The 19,357-nt window shown below is 42.6% G+C and overlaps 2 protein-coding genes and 1 long non-coding RNA gene across 6 annotated transcripts in view; 1 reads left to right on the forward strand and 2 right to left on the reverse strand.

Annotated features, from left to right (window-relative positions):
• LOC104937697 (leucine-rich repeat and fibronectin type-III domain-containing protein 4) overlaps nucleotides 1–13,313 on the reverse strand; it is a 35,564-nt gene extending 22,251 nt beyond the window's left edge. The window contains exon 1 of the mRNA XM_019255627.2: nucleotides 13,246–13,313. The gene's annotated coding sequence lies outside the window, so the exon portion shown is untranslated. The remainder of the gene's footprint in view (nucleotides 1–13,245) is intronic.
• The window catches only part of pcxb (pyruvate carboxylase b), a 263,642-nt gene that overhangs the window by 172,568 nt on the left and 71,717 nt on the right, over nucleotides 1–19,357 (forward strand). The window lies entirely within an intron of this gene.
• Nucleotides 13,419–15,363, reverse strand: LOC109137425 (uncharacterized). The gene is made up of 2 exons (XR_002041657.2): nucleotides 15,228–15,363; nucleotides 13,419–14,106 (listed from the first exon to the last, which is right to left on the reverse strand). It is a non-coding gene; the product is annotated as an uncharacterized LOC109137425 (long non-coding RNA).

Here is a 19,357-nt window from a genome sequence, read left to right on the forward strand (position 1 = left end):
AGTGCAGTATTGAAGCTTTCTGACACACACACACACACACACACACACACACACACACAAGTTGGGTGTAAACGATCTGTCTGCTCGGTGATCGATCTGACCCACAGAGATGGATAGCACCCTGTCCCATTCGTTTACACTCCTCCTCCTGCTCGTTCTTTCTCTCTCAGCATCTTCCTCCATGTCCTCTTTCTATCCCGTTCCTTGTCTTTCCCCATTTAAAGGTAGATCATACGAGTAATTGATTTTTACAGGTGTGTAGCTTATTCGTTATGGGGGTCACTTTGTATGGTGAGGCTTGGTGTTTGTACATTCACTTGTTTGGACACATTATGCACTTGCACGCTGCTTAGCTATCTCAGTAGTTTCCAATAAACAATTGTGGAAAAGTCTAACCAACACAAATCTGTGGCAAGATACATGTGACATGTGTCTAGAGCCGGTGGTACCAGCATTAAATATTTTTAAAAAATTCTTCCATCCGTCTTTATCAATCTTTTTCAAAGTGACAACTTTTCAAACTCTGAGGTAGATGGAGATATACTTAGTAGTTTGCAGATGATTTTTCCCTAATATAAGATATGAGGCAACACATTATTGATTGTGTTGGGTTTTTTCCTATTAAACTTTACTTTATGAAAGGTCAAAAAAGAAAACTGAAATTGCTCATCCTTGTTTTGCCACACTAAAGAGATTAATTTTATGACCTCAACAGAGGACAATTTCAAATCCTCACCCTTGAGATGAGATTAGTGTAGTCTAGTTTCTGGGGCCGATATTGGATAAGACATATCATATTACCTATAACACATTGTGTCGCTGCTTCAGAACTAGATGACAAGTCACTATTTCAATTTTCTCAGCCAGTTATGGAAGAGCACTGGTCATAAACTGTGCACATAATAGCATTCATGAAAAGTGTGATTTCACCTCGCACACTTTTCTCCCCTCATCTTTACCTTCCTCTGTTTTCTTGTGCTGCAGCAGCACTTTAGTTTCCCATTTGGAGATCAATAAAGTCTTATCTTATACATTGTACTGATGTAGCACACAGTTGCTGTACAGTATGTGTCTGTGTGTGCACAGTTTCTACCATAAGCTAGTGTCTGCACTTAAGGTATATGGTTGAGGATGTTCACTCCGCCATGTTCGTCCAGTGTGTGTGTCTGTCTTTTCTTGTGTGTGAATTAATGTGACATTTCTCTGCACTTAGCAAGCCTTTACTTGCTCTTAAGAGTTTGCTGCTGAATTTGCAATAAAAAAAAGGAACACACATATGTGAGTTTGCGCACACACTTCTGCTCTCTCTCGCACAAACACAGAAAGCAGTAGGCATCACAGTATAGCAATAAGGCCAAAAGTCTTTTTGCACAACGGTGCCTGATACTTTCCTTGGAATGAAAGAAGAAAGGGAGGCATTCAATAAAAAATAAATGATAGAGAGATAAACCTCACAGGAGGAGAGGACAGAAAGACAACAAGAGATCAAAGAACAGATGGAATGTGTGTTTGTGCAGAAAAACACTTCAGATGAATGTACATATGCATTTAGCTATTGTGTTCTGAGAGTGTGTGCGCGCTCCAAGGGATGCGTACCTTACAAGTATCACGGCCGCTTAGTCGTTGTTTTTGTTTTTTGCTTTCGCTCCCTCTATTTTGGGAAACCTTTTGGTAACACTACCCTGCATGAACCCTCAACCCTCCAGAGAGCTAGAAACAGGCAGTTGGACAGAGTAGAAACGGCTGCACGGAAGTGAAGCGAGTACATGAGCTAAAAGCGTCTGTGGAAGGAACTACTCAGTGTACCCCCAGTGTTGGAGCACACGTCAGAGCTGCGAGGCTGAACCCAACCTCACCCTAACTTCCAAAAGTTTCTGTTTAAACGCCCACCTCAGGCCCAAGAGATACAGCTCCAAACCCAGCGAAACACGAGGCTGCTAATAGCTTTACTGTACAACCATGGATTTCAATTAACTTTGTATCTTTTTGTGGTGACACTTTTAACCTCAACCCAAACCAACACGATTAGAAGAAGCTTCAACTCTAATGTGTCGTATCGGAAATACCGTAAGACCCACTGCCCTTAAAGGCTTAATTCCCTTTGAGTCTCTATGGACTGTCAGAAATGTCAGACCCTCTTACACGGTAACCACAATTAATAACGTTAAGAAACTGTGTGTGTGTTTGCATGTATATATTCAAATCTACATATCGGCGTTGATGCTTGTGCATCCACTCTGGAGCGCACAAATGCCATTAGCCTATAATTGACTTAAATCATCTTAGGGGATGTTGCAGTGTTTATAAACAAGGGGATTTTTATTAGCTCTCAAAAGCACAGTAATCCACAGATCAGATTGGAGTGTGAGTAAGTACACCACAAAGCTTCAGTCTCTGCAGCAGGAAGAGGTTAATGTTTCACTTATAAGTATGGAAAGTTGAAGGTAGACCTGAATAAACAACTGGAACCTGGCGTCTTTCGATTATCATATACATGCACTTTCTATACAGAGGCGGCCTTTCAAACACAATTACAGAAATGATTTCAATCACACTGAGATTTCTTTGCATGCCCTCTTACTCATAATCCAGACCTTTGATATTAGGTGAGAGTGCTTGCATACAGAAACTACTGCGAGCATACCACACCATCATAATTACAGGGAGGCCAACACACACACACACACTCTCTCTCTCTCCAGGCAAGAAACAAAAGAACGCCCACATAGCCTCTTCGTGCGGCAGTCGTGTGTACTGTAAGCCCACTCATCCTTTTGATAGTATCACTCCTCTGTCATCCCTTTGTCGTATTGTCCTCTTTAGTCATCCAAAATGTATAGAAAGCTCAGGGAAGAGTGGTATCTGTACTGGGTTTGAAAACGGACAACGAATGACGGACGCGGAAAAAGGCTAAACGCGAGGGGGAGAGACAAAAAAAGACGAGAAAATGGGAGAAGAGTGCACAAGATGGTGGAAGGAGGGGTGTTGGATTGGACGAAAAAATGGAAGCCGCGACGCTGCGGATGAGTGTAAAAGGAGGAAGGAAAAGAGCAAGAGTTTGAGGAAGATGGAGGGAAAGAAGGATGGAGAGTCAGTGTGTATGAATGTGTGTCGTTAAGCGGATGGGCAGAGAAATATGTAAAGGCGATAAACGGGTGAAGGCCGCCATCCATCACTGTCAAGAGAGAGGGATGAGGGAGGGAAGAGTGGATTTGATTAGGGAAAGGGAGAGCGGTGTTAAAAATGAGTTTGTAAGGCATCGCCATCATGATGGCAGGAAAAGAAGGAAGACGGCAGAGAGAGGAACGCATGGCTGAAGGACGGGAGTGAAAGATGATGAGGTGTTAACGTCAGTGAAAGGAGGAGGGAAGAGGTGATTGGTCAAGAGAACAATAGTTAAGCTGTAAAGGATTGGCTGGGGACATATTACCCGACTTTGAACTTTTATTGGCACGATTTGGCCCTTACAATGGTTTAAAAAGTTTTATTGAGACATTAAACTCATTATCAGAGGTCAAAAATTAAAAGTAAGAGTTAATTGTGCGATAATGAAGAGCTTTGCCGTAGTTAATAGTTCTCCCTCAGCAAAATGGCAAGCTATTGCTTTGAAAGTGTTCGATATTAGTGTCAGTATGATACAGAAGTTTCAGGGGAAAAACCCCCCAGAAATTACACTTCTTTCCGATGTTGCATGAACACAAACAACTTTACCTGAACTGTGCTAAAATCAATTAAAACCTAAAATTGGCGAAATCATTCAGCAAGTAGCTGGTGAGAGAAAAAGTAAACAAAACCAAAAATCTGAGCAGATATTCAATGCCAACTTCATTTTGCTCAACCAGTACTGGATTTCTTTGAGGTTGAAATCACCAAAGATGGAACACAATGTATGTGCCTATAGTTGTTTTACATACCTACTGATGATACAGTTGATCAACTTGTCAGCTCTCACATGGGCAAACTGTTAAATGGGAACATGGTTTTCAAATTTCCCGATGGAGAATATTCTACACTGGTGAATAACGTCCAAATCTCATCACTGTTTCAGGTGTGTGAGTGTAGTAGTCATGTTTTAGTGACAGTCCGTAGCTTTTTAAACATGTAGCGCGCTGAAAAAAAGAGAACTAAAAATGTCGGTAATTAGGTGCTTGATCTGTCGTTCTTCTTCAATCTGTACAGCCATCTGTTTTTGTTTTCCAGCACATAGATATGGGCTACTGATGGAGAAATCCCACAGAACCCCTGAGGTAAATAGTAGGATTGGAAGAAGAGAACTGAAGTATATTGTCTTTAAAATGAAAGGACTGCAGTCTCTTCACAGCAGGGATCCAAAATAATACTGTTCTTCAGAAATATTCCACTCAACTAATTCCTCCATGTTGTGTTGTGAGCGAGGGGGAAAAAAAGCTTGTGTGTGTGTATCAGTATATTTGCATCTGTATGCAAGACCCTCTCTCGCTAAATCCGGTTGGAATGCATCCTATTTGGAAGATTTTGATAATTGTTTCTATTCCTGGAACATTGCACAGTAAGATTTTAAATGTTTTTGTTCGGGTTGTTTTTTTACACCTTTGGAAAACTTCCACCTCTGCCTCGGTTTAGCATTTAAATGCTTATATAAAGACCTTGTTTTTGTCTCACTGATGCACATTTCACAGCTTTTGCATGAAGACCATAAAAACTCTAGTTACGGTGATTTTCTTCAGCAATCTGCATTTGCTCCTTAGGACCAGGAAATTGACTTTGAGAGATATGAGCATTTCATCAGTGAAATTGTAGCAGAGTGCTTTTGACTGCGGCACCTTAATAAAAAAGTTCTCAAAAGTATCTATAATCTTTTGACATGGCAACACTTCAGAGAAAGCAAGCCACTTGGCTATTTGGAGTAAAAATACAACAATTATAACTGGAGACTTTGAAGTTTGGCTTTGTAAAGGCTGCCACACAGCATCTACTTCACAGAGATAAGCAACCCTTCCTTTAATGAACTTGGAAAGCTTTGTTAAAAACCAAACAAAAGCATTAAGTAGGCCTCCCTCTTGTCTGCTCGCGAGTAGAGAAGAATTTCACATCTTTGCCCTGCTTGTTGGTGATTTTTGTGCACTCCTAGTACCCCGCCCTAGTGATGTGATGGAGAAGTGCAGTTGAGTAGTCGTTTATCCATTTATAAACTCTGTTGGATTTCTATTCTTTTTGCATTGTCATGTATTAAAATGGGCACTATCATGGTTATCTTCATGAAGCTAAAAGAGAGATTAAAAAAAACTTGTATGACCTTCTGTACAAAATCTTACAATCCAAGAGGCTATTAAAAAAGTTTTCTATCTTAGAGGCAGTCAGGGATCGCAGACCTCTGCTAAGGTGACATTCCTGTATTGATGTTTGAGATGGCTGCTTGTTTCTTGTTTATTTAGTCACGAAAGAACACCTTTCTTTTAAATTATGCACATGCGCGACAAATTCGGTTCCACCAAGTTTCATGAAAATGCTATTTCTTTTCGTAATCCTGCAGACAAACAAACGAGATGGAAACATAACCTCCTTGGTGGCGGTAACAAGCTCTGAAAGTTTTCTTAGCAATTCTGTAACAGTGTTGTGTTATATCTGTGGCAGCCAATCTCCCACTCCTTGCTGGGGTTTTGTAATTTTGTTTCCTCTCTTTGGAAAGCCCGCACGACTGCACAGCTTGGGGATTAAATTTTCTGGGAGGTAAATTGAATTGGCAAACAGCGGAGGTGACAATGATTTTCTTTGGCACTTCATTGGCACAGATCGTGCCAGGGAGCAGTCTTTACATGATTCATTATGAATCTCTGGTTTGGATTTCTGAGTTTTATCCACCGTCTTTATCTGCTTGAAGATCAGTATTTAGGTCAACACTTATAGATGTATACCAGCGCAGGCTTGTGTTGTGAGTGCACTTTCTTTCTTTTCTCTTGTAATGCTTCGCTGTCACTCTGGCTGCAAAGTGGGATCTCAGCATTATCTGCTTTGAAAGTCCTTTTGTAGGCTGTGGCACTAGTTTTATTCTATACATCTATAATAGTCTTACAGATGGATACAGTTGAGCAGCCAAAATGACGGGAATAGCTGAGCAAATCAGGGACATAAAGTGCTGAAAACAGCTCTGGCAGCTCTGTTACACTTCTATACCAGGATGCCTTTTTACTTGGAGAGGAATCATTTTTCATTGGTGGATAGCTGTCATGTTGGAGCCAGAGAGACGGCTCAATACTGTTCTGTTTTGATGCTCCTTTACTCCAGATGGCAATAGCACAGTTGCATCTGATTAAATTGTGCAGTAACATGGTTAAAGATGGGGGCCAATAAAAGCTCATAATTAATAGCTGACAGTCTTTGTTTTTGCCACATGCTCTTCTTTTGATACAGATTCCACATTGTGTTAGATGTATTGGGGAAATGAATCCCAGCATCTGTATGAATTGGCATCCTCGACGGAGGCACAAGGTTTCCTTTTTAAAATGGCTATCGTCAATATTTTTACAACAGTAATGCATCAAGTGTGACACTGTGACAACATGCAACCTTCAGAGAATTATCTCCTGGATCTGAGCAAGTTTCAGCTCACCATTTGGTGTTTCTTTGGGCTGCAGCAGACAGCTGGTTCCATTGGAAAAAGCTCTTAAAAACCAACTGTACACTACCTGCTCAGCACCAATCAGCAGTCACATTGTTAATGACTAGCTGGTGAACACAGCGGAGCATTTGGAGCTTAAGGAGTTTGATTTCCCTCACGAGTTGGAGTTAAAAAATAGTGAATATTGAACTTCATCAGTTGGCCAGAAACATGACTTATAATGAATGTTGCTCCGTAATTGCTGGATGTAAAGAATTGTTTGCTACAACACCATGTCAACTTCTATGGTGATTATGTGTTCACAACTTTCTATCTGTAGGTTATTACAGATGCGTGCTGAGTACTTTACTCAGGAAACTGTTCTGGACTTGGTCCTGTTCATGGCGGTCCCACCTGTAAGAGTTCGGAGTCTGTCCCACTGGTTACCAGCGTGTTTCACACTGTGTCTTATTTGAAAACTGAATGCTGCTTAAATTTTGTAATTATGTTCCTGTCCCGTTAAATGTGATAGCGGCACATCCTGCGGTTTGGGCCCAATTCCAAACACTGAGAGTATGAAGCAGCTGAAGTATCTGAGTCCACTTTCACTAGACATTCTTATGCAGTCTGATGTTTTAGGATTCGTGTCAGTTGTACGTGGTTGTGTGCGTTGGTGTTCGCCATCATCCACAGTTCAAACAACATAAACTCCTGAGCTTTAAACTACTTGAGTTTCTAATCCAAATTTTGGCCACACAAACGCACATCCTCACTCTCAAACTCACAAACCGGCAGACATACAAATGCTTAAATACACTTCTGCTTACACCCACAAATTTGCTTTTGCATGACACACACTCACAAGTGTTGCAGAATAACTGACCTGCCACTCACCCTGAACAGAATGCGCTTGCATTTTTTCTCTGTCCCTCTCCTCTTCCTTCTCCTCTTCCTCCTCCTCCGCCTCTTCCGCCATTCATCCCTCCATCTACCTCTCTGTAAAGATAATGTCTTCCAATCCTTGCAGTCTCTCGGTTCAGCCTTTACTGAAACCCTGCCATATTTTCAGAGGGTGATTTCCGTCTGTTGTGTGCACCTGTGTATTAACAGTTTACATAGCCGAGGCTAATCAACAAAAAAAATTGCATAACCACCACAAACACCGGCCAACACACAAACACACCACTCCCGAGCCGTCAACATCTCCCGCCCAATCAGAAACCCTGCAGCGTCAATTATGTGGACCCTGATTGGCTAACACGACAGGATGCAGCTCAACAAAAAGTGTTTGTGCAAGTGTCGGTTTGATGATTCAGCAGGGTTCCCAGCTTTCTAAGGGGAAATCCTGAGCAAGAGAGCAATTACCCAATCAGCGCTCTGCATCCAGCACAGTAGGTCAATGACATGCCAACCAGGCCGGTGAATCATAGTGATGGATGTATTGATTAGCACTGCACACAAACACGCACATACAAACTCTGTTTTCAATCATGTATTTCTTGTGGGGGTTTTTTATTTTTATTTTCTTTAATGTTCTGTATTGTTCTTGTGTTCAACCTTCCAGCTCACCCTCAGAAATTATGTACAAAAATGTGGAAAGACAGAAGGCTAGGAATAACCGCAGAGTTAACAGATGCATGTGGCGTGGGGGATTGAAGGAATTTCCAATGAACATTTGGTTGAGGCCTGGTGGTACCAACCATGTTTGATCACAGAGGCTACTCTGAGCCATAATGAATCACAAACTGCGCCGTAACTCGACACAAAGAGCTTTTTCTACCTGAGGTGAGACACTAATAAAGCCAAAACAACTCTGCGCCGCAATGAGCCTGCAGGGGAAAACTGGTTTCCCTTGAGTTTGTTGACTACAGCGTCTCATATTCTAATGCTTAGCAGTGTTGATACAGGCAGGAACGGCGTGTGCCTCATACGTGCTGCAGACTAAGTACAAGCCCGTTTTCTTCTGACTGTCATCACCCACACTGTATTCTGGGCCATGATTCACTTGAGCTTCTACTACAACCTACTGCATCTGTTGAGCATAGTTGTAATGCAGAGACAGACGTGCAGTGGTGTTTGTTGGAATAGTATGCAGCTGTCGGAGAGGTGTTAGCAGCGTGCTTAACAGCTTTGTTAACTGATGCTCTCTACATATTCAGAAACTCAATGTCAAACTCCAGTTTCTCTGATCTCTTCTTGGATTTCGCCTCCTTAAACATCGTCTAGGTCTCATTTTCCATGATTTCCTGACTTAATTGACTAAACATCAAAAGTGTTAATTAGAACAAATCAACAGATCAGTTAATGATGTCACTAATTAGTAACTGCAGCTCTTGTGATATCCGCTCCTCCATGTAGGTCAGCATAAATCGTACATTTTCGACTTGCAAAGCCGAGCAGGTTTTAGTTCTCGCTTGAATAACACATGGCTGTTGGTGAGCACTTTTCTGATGGGATTGAACACATCAAAGTTTTGAGTGTGTATGAGTGTAAATCCAGAGGGTTTTTTTTTTCACAGAGCAGGATTAGCAAATTGGCCAGATAGATTTAAAAAGTTCTTTTTGTTAGCAATTCTCAGTCTGCACAGCTGAGTCATATTTCCCTCAACCTAATATTCAAATTCAGTTTTGCAGATTTATATCAACATTACCAAGAGAGTGCAGTAATCTTTTTTTTCCAGACATGTGGGTAACTTCCTAATCCAGACTTGTGAAATTCCCCGCAGGTCCGCACAGATCTCACACCTGCAGATACCTCGACATCCATCTCTCTTCTCATCCCTCTTTTATCCTCCATGCTCTCTTTCATCTCGTCCTTTCCCACTTGTGTCTCCCTCCCCTCATCCAACACCCCCCTCCAGCTTCCTCACGCAAACATGCTGTTTCGGATTTGGCTCTCCCCCCATTTCCCCTCCCCTCCCCCGAGCCAACCCTCCGTCTGTCTCCAGCGGTTGCCGTGGTTACAGTTTGTTCTGCTCATCAGGTGCCTGCTGTGCCTAAACAGACTGTCAACAGTTTAATTACTCATCCTCTCATCCTTCCATTGCTCCTTACTTCTGCGCTACGCGTTTGCTTACTGCTTCCACCTCTGACTGGGGAGCCTCTGAATCACTCCTTCTCTCTGTGACGTTTGTCTCCTTTTTATCGTTTTCTTCCTTTTTATTCTCTCACTTCCTTCCTTCCTTTTATTTAGATACTTCTGGTTTGTCATCACGTCTCCCTTGCTCTTCGTTCCTCCTGTGTTTGACTGCTAAAAGGCTAATTACTCATCCTTTTAACTTTCAATCATATCAGTGTTATTTCATTCATTGGACCACCCTTCCATCTCTCTATCCACCCATCCCTCCCACTCAGTGAGCCAGTGCTTTATTAGTGTAGTTTTTCTTTTCAGACATTGTTATTCCTCTGTTCCCTTATCCCTACTCCCTCTTATCATCCACCTCTCAAGTGTCATCACTTGCCTTTTCATTCTTCATTACTGAGTCTCTCTCCATCCTCTGAGTGTTCCCGCCTATCTTAAACAGTCAGTCTTGTAATTACTCCTCTTCATCACGCTATCGTTCTATACCTCTCTGTCCATCACGTACCCATTCAGTTCCTTGGCTGTTGACAGCGGCCTGATGTCTCATCCTTTTGATCCTCCCTCTCTTCTTTAACAGCTCAGCCTTTCACTTCTCTCCCTCCACCATTTGTCATTCCTCCGTTCCATCCGTTCATCCATCATGTGCCACCTTCCTGACATTGTACTACGTCTGCCTTGTTTCAGGGTTTCAAATCCTCCGCTTCACGCCTTGATCGAAAGCTAGTTATATGAGAAAGGTGTGTGATATCCTTCATCTGTCATTTGTCATCATCCTTGATGTCTTTTCATGCATCTGTCTTTATCCGTTCCATGCAGTTTTCCTTAATGCCTGCAGTGACTGTTCTTTTGGATGGTCACTTTTTTTTTTCAGTTAATCCTTCTCATCTCCTTTCTGTTGGCTTTTTTATTTCATAATTGACTGAACAGCTATTGGCTAATTACCCTAGCAATGCTAACTAGGTGAGTCAGGCTTGTCTCGCTTTGGCTTTCTCTACATGTTAAAGCTGTGTGCGTGGATCTTTAGCAATACTCAACATTTAAAGAGTTTATATCTTGACAATATGTTTGTCTGCTCTACTGTGAACTGCAATGTTTAGTATCTCAGGCTGACTAGCTTACTACAGTAGGAGCCTAATCTAGAATTACACTAGCGGCATTACATAATACATTATTTTATCGGTTTACATGTTTAAAAAAATCCTCATTCACAGCTAGCACATCCAGGAGCCAGTACTGGATAGCACTATACATAAACTTGTTATGTGACCTAGTATTAGTTTACCAAACACCCTGGTTCATCCGTCTCTTCCCTTTTTAACAATTGAGAACATGAACAAAGCCACCAACAACAATCAACCCACAACCTTGGCTGATTTAATGTTTGCCAGCTGCAGCCGATCAAATTGTCTACTTCTGTCTGAAAATACGAACCCATTGTTTGAAATTCTCAAATAATTCTGGTGGTAATTGTGCCCCCTGGAGTCACTATAAACTGCTATGCAAACATGGAAAGCTTGACAAACACCAACTGAGGGAGGAGGGATTTAGTTAAATAGTCAATTAATTGATCTTCAATTTTTCTTTTTATTTCTCCTTCAATAAGTGGTGCAACGCCTGGCATTTTTTCTCTCTGTTCCTTCATCCACTTCCCAGTCTGTTCATTTTGGCAAGGCTCCTACTTCGAACAGTGAGCATCCCATCTGCTCATACCATCTCCCTTACAGTAGCCCCAGAATGACAGACACCCTCGGTAACAACAAGCCACACAGAGAATTAACGAGATAATTCAAACAATGTCCTTTTTATTCCGCCTTTTATTTCACCGTTTGAACCAGGTGGCACTTACCTGCTCTGTATTCGTATGCCTATCCCTATCAGGACAGCAAAAGCAGTTATACGATTATGATTTGGTTAATGGATATGAAAGGGCCTCTTGGATACACAAAGAATCTATCATCTGTTCAGAATTAGAGTTGCCCCTGTTCAAAGCAGGAGTCAAAACTGCTGTAAACGACCAACAGAGCAAGTAATGAGACCTGTCTCAGTTATTCAAAAAAGCTTATTGTTCATAAAAATAGTTTCACGTGGGGTGTTTTTAAAGCTGAATCTCTTGTTTTAAAGCAGGGTAATTAATGTTCCTCTAAGGTAGAATTTCCCCTTTTCCCTAAAGCTGTGCCTTTATAATTGGCACGTTTATTACATGGGAAAGCCCCATGGTGCAACACACTCCCCTTGTAGTTATATCTCTAAATGGCTCATTACTGGTGTTGGTGATCCTTTACAGACTTTTTGGGGTCATGTAAAACTAATTGTAGCCAATGGTGTAACAGTGGAAGGCTATATAATGATGGCCATCTGTCATTTCTAATTGTTTTTTCCGCATCTATCTTTCTATTTTTATCTCCCCACGTTAAATCACCATTCATTTTTTGTTCTAAGCTGAATGTGCCTCTTTCTAATGTTTTTGTTATGTTGTCACTCATCATTATAGACTTCTTAAAACCTACTTGTTTATCTCAATTATCTTTGAATCAATCAATCCCTCAGTCTTTTATTTCCTCTGTCATCTCTTGTCTCCCTTCATTTCTGTCTCTCTGTCTCCTTGGTATCTCTTTCTATGCCACTATGAGGCCTTCATCATTTCACCCTTTCTCTTCCCTAATCTGCTTTTTCCTGCTTCCTACATTCCTTTGTCTCTCTGTCTTGTCACTTGACGAGGTCGATAACTGCTTCTCACTGCCATCCTGACCTCTCTTAACCATCAGTGCCCATCACTGTTGCGCGTCCCCTCCCTACCTCTGCATCTCCCTGCATCTCTTTTCCTCTCCCCTTCATCTCCCGTCTCCATTTCTTTCTCATCGCCCTCTGATCCTCCCATATATCCACTCAGTCGGTCTGATCTCCTGTGTCAGTGTGCCAAATCTGTGTGCGCGCACTCAGACGCAGCTTACGTAAAAAGCCTCAAACAGAGGAAGGTTAGAACTGTCCTGTCCCTGCTGCCAGTGCTGCCACCGCCACACAAACACTCCACACTCGCTTTCCATGAGACACACACGCACGACACGCCAGGTGAGATTACATAAAAGAGAGGTGATGAAAGCCAAACTGAGACGCACCTAGTGAGTAATCTGATACAGGACATCTGGCTGACACTCACACACAGAAACACCAGAGAAAGCAGGGTTTATCAGTAGGGTCGGGGTATGTAGAGCCAAAAAAATGGGAACCTAGATGTGTAGAGGGAGTAAAATGATAAATATACAATCATCTGTGCCAGATCATTTGAGCGTGTGTGTTCTCTGTGTGTACTCTGACATTTGCCTCCTATGTTTTTGTTGTTATGAATGCACATCTGTTTATTATTTATAGGCCTGAGTGAGTATGAGGGAGAGAGAGGGAGGGAACACCAAGTTCCCATTTCAAGTGAATACTGGTGTTCAACCGCATTGATGTGCTCAATGATTCAGCACAAGAGAGCTAACCATGCAATCATGGATCTACCTTTCCTGGGCCTGTATATGCTAACAAGTGTGTGTGTGTGTGTGTGTGTGTGTGTGTGTGTGTGTTTGTAACTGCATGAACGTTACCTTTTCCGTCTGTGCGGCTCTATAATCCGAATCAGCTCCACATGTTATCCAGGTTTATATGTGAGTGTTTATCACTGATCTCGCCCCAGGTGTTTCTCCTTGTGTTGGGGGGCCAGCAAGGGGGTGGTGGGGTGAAGGAGGTGGGGAGGGGAAGGGGTGGTTGTGTGTTGGTGCTTAAACCTGTCCTACTCTCCTTCACACACACGCACGCGCCCCCCCACACACATCAAAAGGAGGCGGATGTAGGTCAATGTAAGAAAAACCAGAGAGTTGCAGAAATTCCAATCCCACAATATCCTCTTAGGCCTCTATAGTTGAAGAAAACCTGGAAAATCCCGAATTACTCGCTCAATCCTGGCGCGGTATTCCGAAATAGAGACCTCAGTTTGAGAAGAAATCCACGAATCCACTTGGCTCGAAATCCTATTTATGGCGTTTTGATATGATTTCCTCATGGCTGTGTTCAACTTCTCTGTATCTGGAGCAGTTCAGTCAGCAGAGAATAAGAATCCTGGAGTTGGTGGCGATCTTCACCTCCCCCCCTCTCCTTCTTCCCCTCCTTCACTGATTCCCACTTATTCCCTCCCCCCTCACTCATGTATCCCCTCTCTTATTTATTCATCCGGCTCCTCTGGCTTACTCTCCTATTGCTTCATTCCTTCACACGTTCAGATTTTATCCCCCCTCCTCCTTTCTCTCATCCCTCACTTCCCGGTGTGACTTCCAGGGTGTGTCACAGGGCCTCTGCACGGTGCGACGCGCGTTTGCTCTCCCACATTGACTCAGTTGTTCATTGATGACCTTGGAGGGAGGTGCAGAAAAGGGAGGTTTTGGGGGTGAGCTGGAGGGATGGCCAGAAACCTGCAAAAGAGGAGAAACAGAGTGTGAAGAGAATGAACGGTGTGTTTCATTGATGCTGTGTTTACTCTGTATGTATACTCACATAAATCACAATGAACTGAGTTTATTATCACTTTTTTTTGTCTCATCCTCCCTTTTCTCCTCCACCCGACCTCCCTTTCCCCCCCAGATATCTACATTCATCCTTCTTTCCAGGACTTCTGCTGTCAATCATTCACTCGTCCCTTACGGCCTCTTTTAAATCTTTAATTCTTCCCCACCTTGCCACCCCTCATTTTTTTTCCCTCCCCCTCTCTCTGTCACCTGTCTGTCAAATAGGATCAATAGTTCTGACACCCTCTTAACGCCTCTCAGCAGGCTGAATTGGCTTGTTCTTGCTACACACACACACACACACACACACACACACACACACACAAACAGGAGCACTGATACACACACACACACACAGTCATGCAGCATATTCATACATGCTTCAACACACACCACCACCGACACCAGCACCGTCGCCAACACCGCCACGCACACAATCCACTAAGTAGTCATGCAGTGATACTTTCCTGCAAGCACACAGCCTCTGCACAGCTCTCTCTATCTCTCGCTTGCTCACTCTCTCAGTCACACACACACACACACAAACACACACTAATGAAACAACTGGGCTATTGATCAGCGCCATGAATGTCAGACAGTTCAAAAGTCCCCCCTCCCGCCCGCCCCTTCCACTCTCTGGCCTGTCAATCAAACACCTTTAAGAAGACAATCTCATTATCTTGCTCTAAAGCTGTGCACTGTGTGTGTGTTTGTGTGTGTGTTTCTTTGTCGGGGTGTTCTTTAGAGTGTGTAGATGTACATTAGTGCAGCAGCTTGCATATAGGCAGCCTCTCTGTCGTTTTTTTCTTTTTTTCCCCTCCCTGAATTCAACTGAAAATCCATTTTTTTCTTTTCATTCCTGTTTATCGGCGTCTCCTCCATCAGTGTTCACTTTGCTACTTCAAAAGCACAATTCAGCCACTTAGATGTCCTTTTTTATCCAAGTCTTCCTGTGGTTCTTGCATCCTTATCTAACATGCCGTTTTTTTTTTTTGCCCTCCGCTAGATGTAAAGGTGAAATTACTAACCTTGTTTTCCGGATCATTCCAACACGACCCCTGGAAACCGTTAGATCTCCCTGTCTCCGCGGCTCGCTCTCTGTCTCAGCTCCGTGGAAAAACACCCATCTCTCTCTCTCTCTCTCTCTCTCTCTCTCTCTCTCTATATCTCACTGTGTCTATACCTCTTTCTCTATGTCTCTCTCTCTCCCTCTCTCCCTCTCTCTCTCCTCCCGCTGGTCGTCCCTTCTCTCGGTCTCGACAGCTGCAGCGCTCTGTCTGCCTTCCTCTGTCGCTCTTCCGTCAGGCTGTAGGCTGATTGAATTTTAAATCATGTTAATCCCGCAGAACAGGTACTGAATGAAGGAGGGGACACGACAAAAAAAAAAAAAAAAGAATGGAGAGAGGGAGAGAGAAAAATAACAGAAGGCAGGGAGTAAGCCGGCTTGTATTTTTAGAAATCTCCTCTTTCCTTCAGGGAGGTTTTTTCCAGGTTTTTTCCCCCTTTAGTTGTCCTGCTTCCACTCAGTCACTTCTCTTCTTCATTCTGCATTTCTATCCATTTTTTTTTTCAAATGTTTGCTTACTTTATGTCCTTATCTTATAAAGAAGTGTTTTGATTCCAGACGAGGAGCAAAATAGGAGTGCTGTGATCTGTCTCCGGCAGCATCAGGCATCGGACTGAGAGAGAAAGGGAGAGAGAGTGTGAGAGAGAGAGAGAGAGGCATGAAAATGAGGAGCAGGAGAGAGTGGAGGGGGGTCTAGGGGTGGAGGAGAGTGAGGAGAAAGAAGGCAAGAAGAGAAGATGAGCAGGATGAGGAGAAATGATTAATTTGAAAGAGAGGAGGTATGGATGATAAAAAGAAGGGGGGCATCCAAATATGATGATTTATGGAGGGCAGTCATGGAAGTACAATTACTGAAGATTTTACAGTCCAAAAATATTCAAAAATATTGTTCTAAACAAACAAACAAAAAGGCTGGTAATATTCTATATACCGTCAGCAAATTCCATAAAAAGACCCAAACCCTGATAGTTTATTCCTCTGTACCCTCTCGCCTCCATTTTGGTCAACAAGCTGACAAAAGCTGACACATTCCTCCGTTATAACGAACTTAAATCAGTCCCACACACACCATCATGGTGCTGTTATTACTCACTAGCACACTACATGTGTATTAATGTGCAGCTGAAAATAGTCCCCAACACACATACACTATTCACGCCTGTTTGAGTCACAGTGCCCAGCTGTGTTAGGGACTTATTGAGCCCTTCTAAGAAATAAAACTTTTTTAGGATCAAGCTGGAGATTGGCGTTGACAACAACTGCGAAACAGTTTTTTGTCTTTTCATAGAATTTGTTGACGATGAGAAACAAAATTTCAACATTGGAAAGGTGAGGAGAAGTGAGGGTTGAAAGACCAGATGAGCATCTGTCAGTCATTTTTTCAATAATCGACTAGCTGTTTGGTCCATAAAGTGTCAGAAAATGAAAAATGGAAAGTCACTGTTTCCCAAAGGCCAAGGTGATGTCCTCAAATGTTCCGTTTTGTCCACAGCACACAGGTGGGTTATAAATATGAATTGTTTACATTTGAGAAGGTGGAATCAGAATCTCAAAATGACTCAAAACAGACTCTGACTCTGATAGTTCGCATTTAAATTTAATAGTTAACAACTTAATGCCAGCCTTGTCCTTTAATGCAGCAGTTATAAATCTATAGTGTCCATATATAGTACTTTAACCTCCTATAAGGGGCCTTTCTGTGTAATGAAAACTTTTACGTTTTGATTTCTAAAATTCATTTTTGTGATAACAACCTTTCACTTGAGTCAAATTTTGAATGCCACAGAGTACTCTTCCACTGTGGAATTACTTCTTTTGAGAAGTAAAGGCTCTGAGTACTTGTTCCACCACTGATGAAAGGTTGGGGCGCAGAGGAGAAGGAAGGAGAGCTGGAGGAGAGCGAGGAGGAGATAAAAGTCGGCTGGTATGACGAGGGGAAGCGGAGCTCTTTGTGCCTCGAGCAGCTCTGGGTCGACAAGGGGGGGGAAGCAAAGTAGGATGATTAAGAGAGAGTGGGCACGGGTGGTGACTTGTAAGGAGAGAGGGGTAGAGAGAGAGAGAGAGGAGGGGCGTAAGAGAGGAGTTAGTGAGTGATAGAAGGGAGGAGTGGATGGAGTGATAGCCTGGCGATAGGAACAAGCTGTAGCTGATACAACTTCAAACGGTGGTCGAGCGCTTGATTTCCCAGCCGCGCCGATAGCAGCTGGAAATAGCCGTTTAATGGAAAACGTGTGTGTGTGTGTGTGTGTCCCACTACTCAAGCAGAACCTATAACATTGGAGATATTGGATGCTGGATTTAAGTAGTTTCCGTTTTTCACATATGTGCAGGTCCGTTTTATCACCACAATCTCACACTGGAGATGAAACATCAAGAAGGTGGTTAAAAAAAAAGAGTGCAGGATGTGTTATGGATGAATTGGTTTTTCATGTATCCCAATTTCCACCCAGGAGTCAATTTTTGTCCTTCATTCAATCCTCCATCTTGTAAATATTTCTCAATGTGCGCTTTTCCACCCTGTTTATCTACCTCTCAAGCATTTACCTCTCATCCCACTTTCACGCATCTCCATTTTTCTTTCTTGGATTTATTTTTATCCCTTGCCTTCTGCCTCTTTACTGTCACTCCATTATTTTTTCTCCAGCTGTGGGCCAGTGTATTTTTAACCTAGTAAGCCAGACCTCCCTCAAAGCAAGGTCCAGCAAGGAGAAGTTTGATATATCATTTCGCCCAATCGTATCCCGTTTACAGCGCGCGGCTTTATGGCTCGTTGATTCACGATTAATCAAACCTCTAGTGGTTTGGCACCCAGTCCTCTCGTCAGGGAGAGTGACCTTGCTGAATGAAATAAACTAACATGACCCACTGCTGGGTGATGGATGAAGCGAGTTCCCCAGTCAGGAGAAAATCTCATTACTGACTGGCTTGTTAGTTTATATATATTATGTTACATGGATAATTCAGGGCAACTCAGTCAGTTACCCTGTAGATATAATTGAATTTCTTATCAGAGGAGTTACAATAATAAGTAGGTCAAAGGGCAAAGACGTCGTGTCCTTTGCAACATTTCCTGTGACCACAGATCAGTCGTGTTCAAGTGAAACACACGGGGAGGGGGGGGTGTTTCTCTCTAGGATTTTTATTTTTTTTTTTAGTTCATTCTCAGTAATGCTGTGCTTAATCAGAAAGAGGGCAGACCTGTTCCGGTTCAGTCAGGCCAAATTGGCCCTCAAAGTGAAAACAGTTACAGGGGAGTCGGCCTACTGGCCCTAGGCTGAACGAATCCATCGACTTTCTTTAAAAATTTTCTACCGCAAATTGGTTCACTTGTGAACTCACTGTGGGGGTGTCAACAAACTGGAAACATCTCAATGCCAAGTATTTATGTGGCTCACTCAGGTGCATGCTTAGCAGATAATATAGGTTGTGATAAGTCAATACGAAGTTTTGAAGCGAGTGAAATCAAACATTTGTTTAACACGAGGAGGCTTTAGTAGGAAATGAAACACCTTTGACATCCAGCATTCAGCAACTTGAAGCGTTATGGAGCGGTACGCTGATGAGGCGATACCCTGTGTAGCGAATAGTTGCACACTATTCTATTAATCCACAGGTGGTGATAGTGTGCTGCAAAGACAAAGAAGACTGCTGGCAAGTAAATAATGCAGGATTTTTGTTTATTTACAAGTCAACAATGCATTGTCATTAATTCATTTTAAATCCAGCGTGCTGCAATACCAATCCATATACAGTATACATACCGTGTCTTTGTGCAAGTTTGTGTTGAGTGGAAGAAAAACAGCTGAAGTCATGTTTTTCTGAATGTGGCCTACCATGAATGTTTGCTAGCAACAAGCAGAAAATAGACAGATATGGTATAAACAGTTATGCAGCTTAATTGAAAAGAGAACCTTGACAGCAGCTGAATGTTCAACAATGTATGTACTGTGTGTGTGTGTGTGTGTGAGAGAGAGGAGAGAGGAGAGAGGAGAGAGGAGAGAGGAGAGAGGAGAGAGGAGAGAGAAGAGAGAAGAGAGAAGAGAGAAGAGAGAAGAGAGAAGAGAGAAGAGAGAAGAGAGAAAAAGAGAGAGG

The sequence above is a fragment of the Larimichthys crocea genome, chromosome III (genome assembly GCF_000972845.2).
Source record: "Larimichthys crocea isolate SSNF chromosome III, L_crocea_2.0, whole genome shotgun sequence".
NCBI classification, from domain to species: Eukaryota; Metazoa; Chordata; class Actinopteri; family Sciaenidae; genus Larimichthys; species Larimichthys crocea.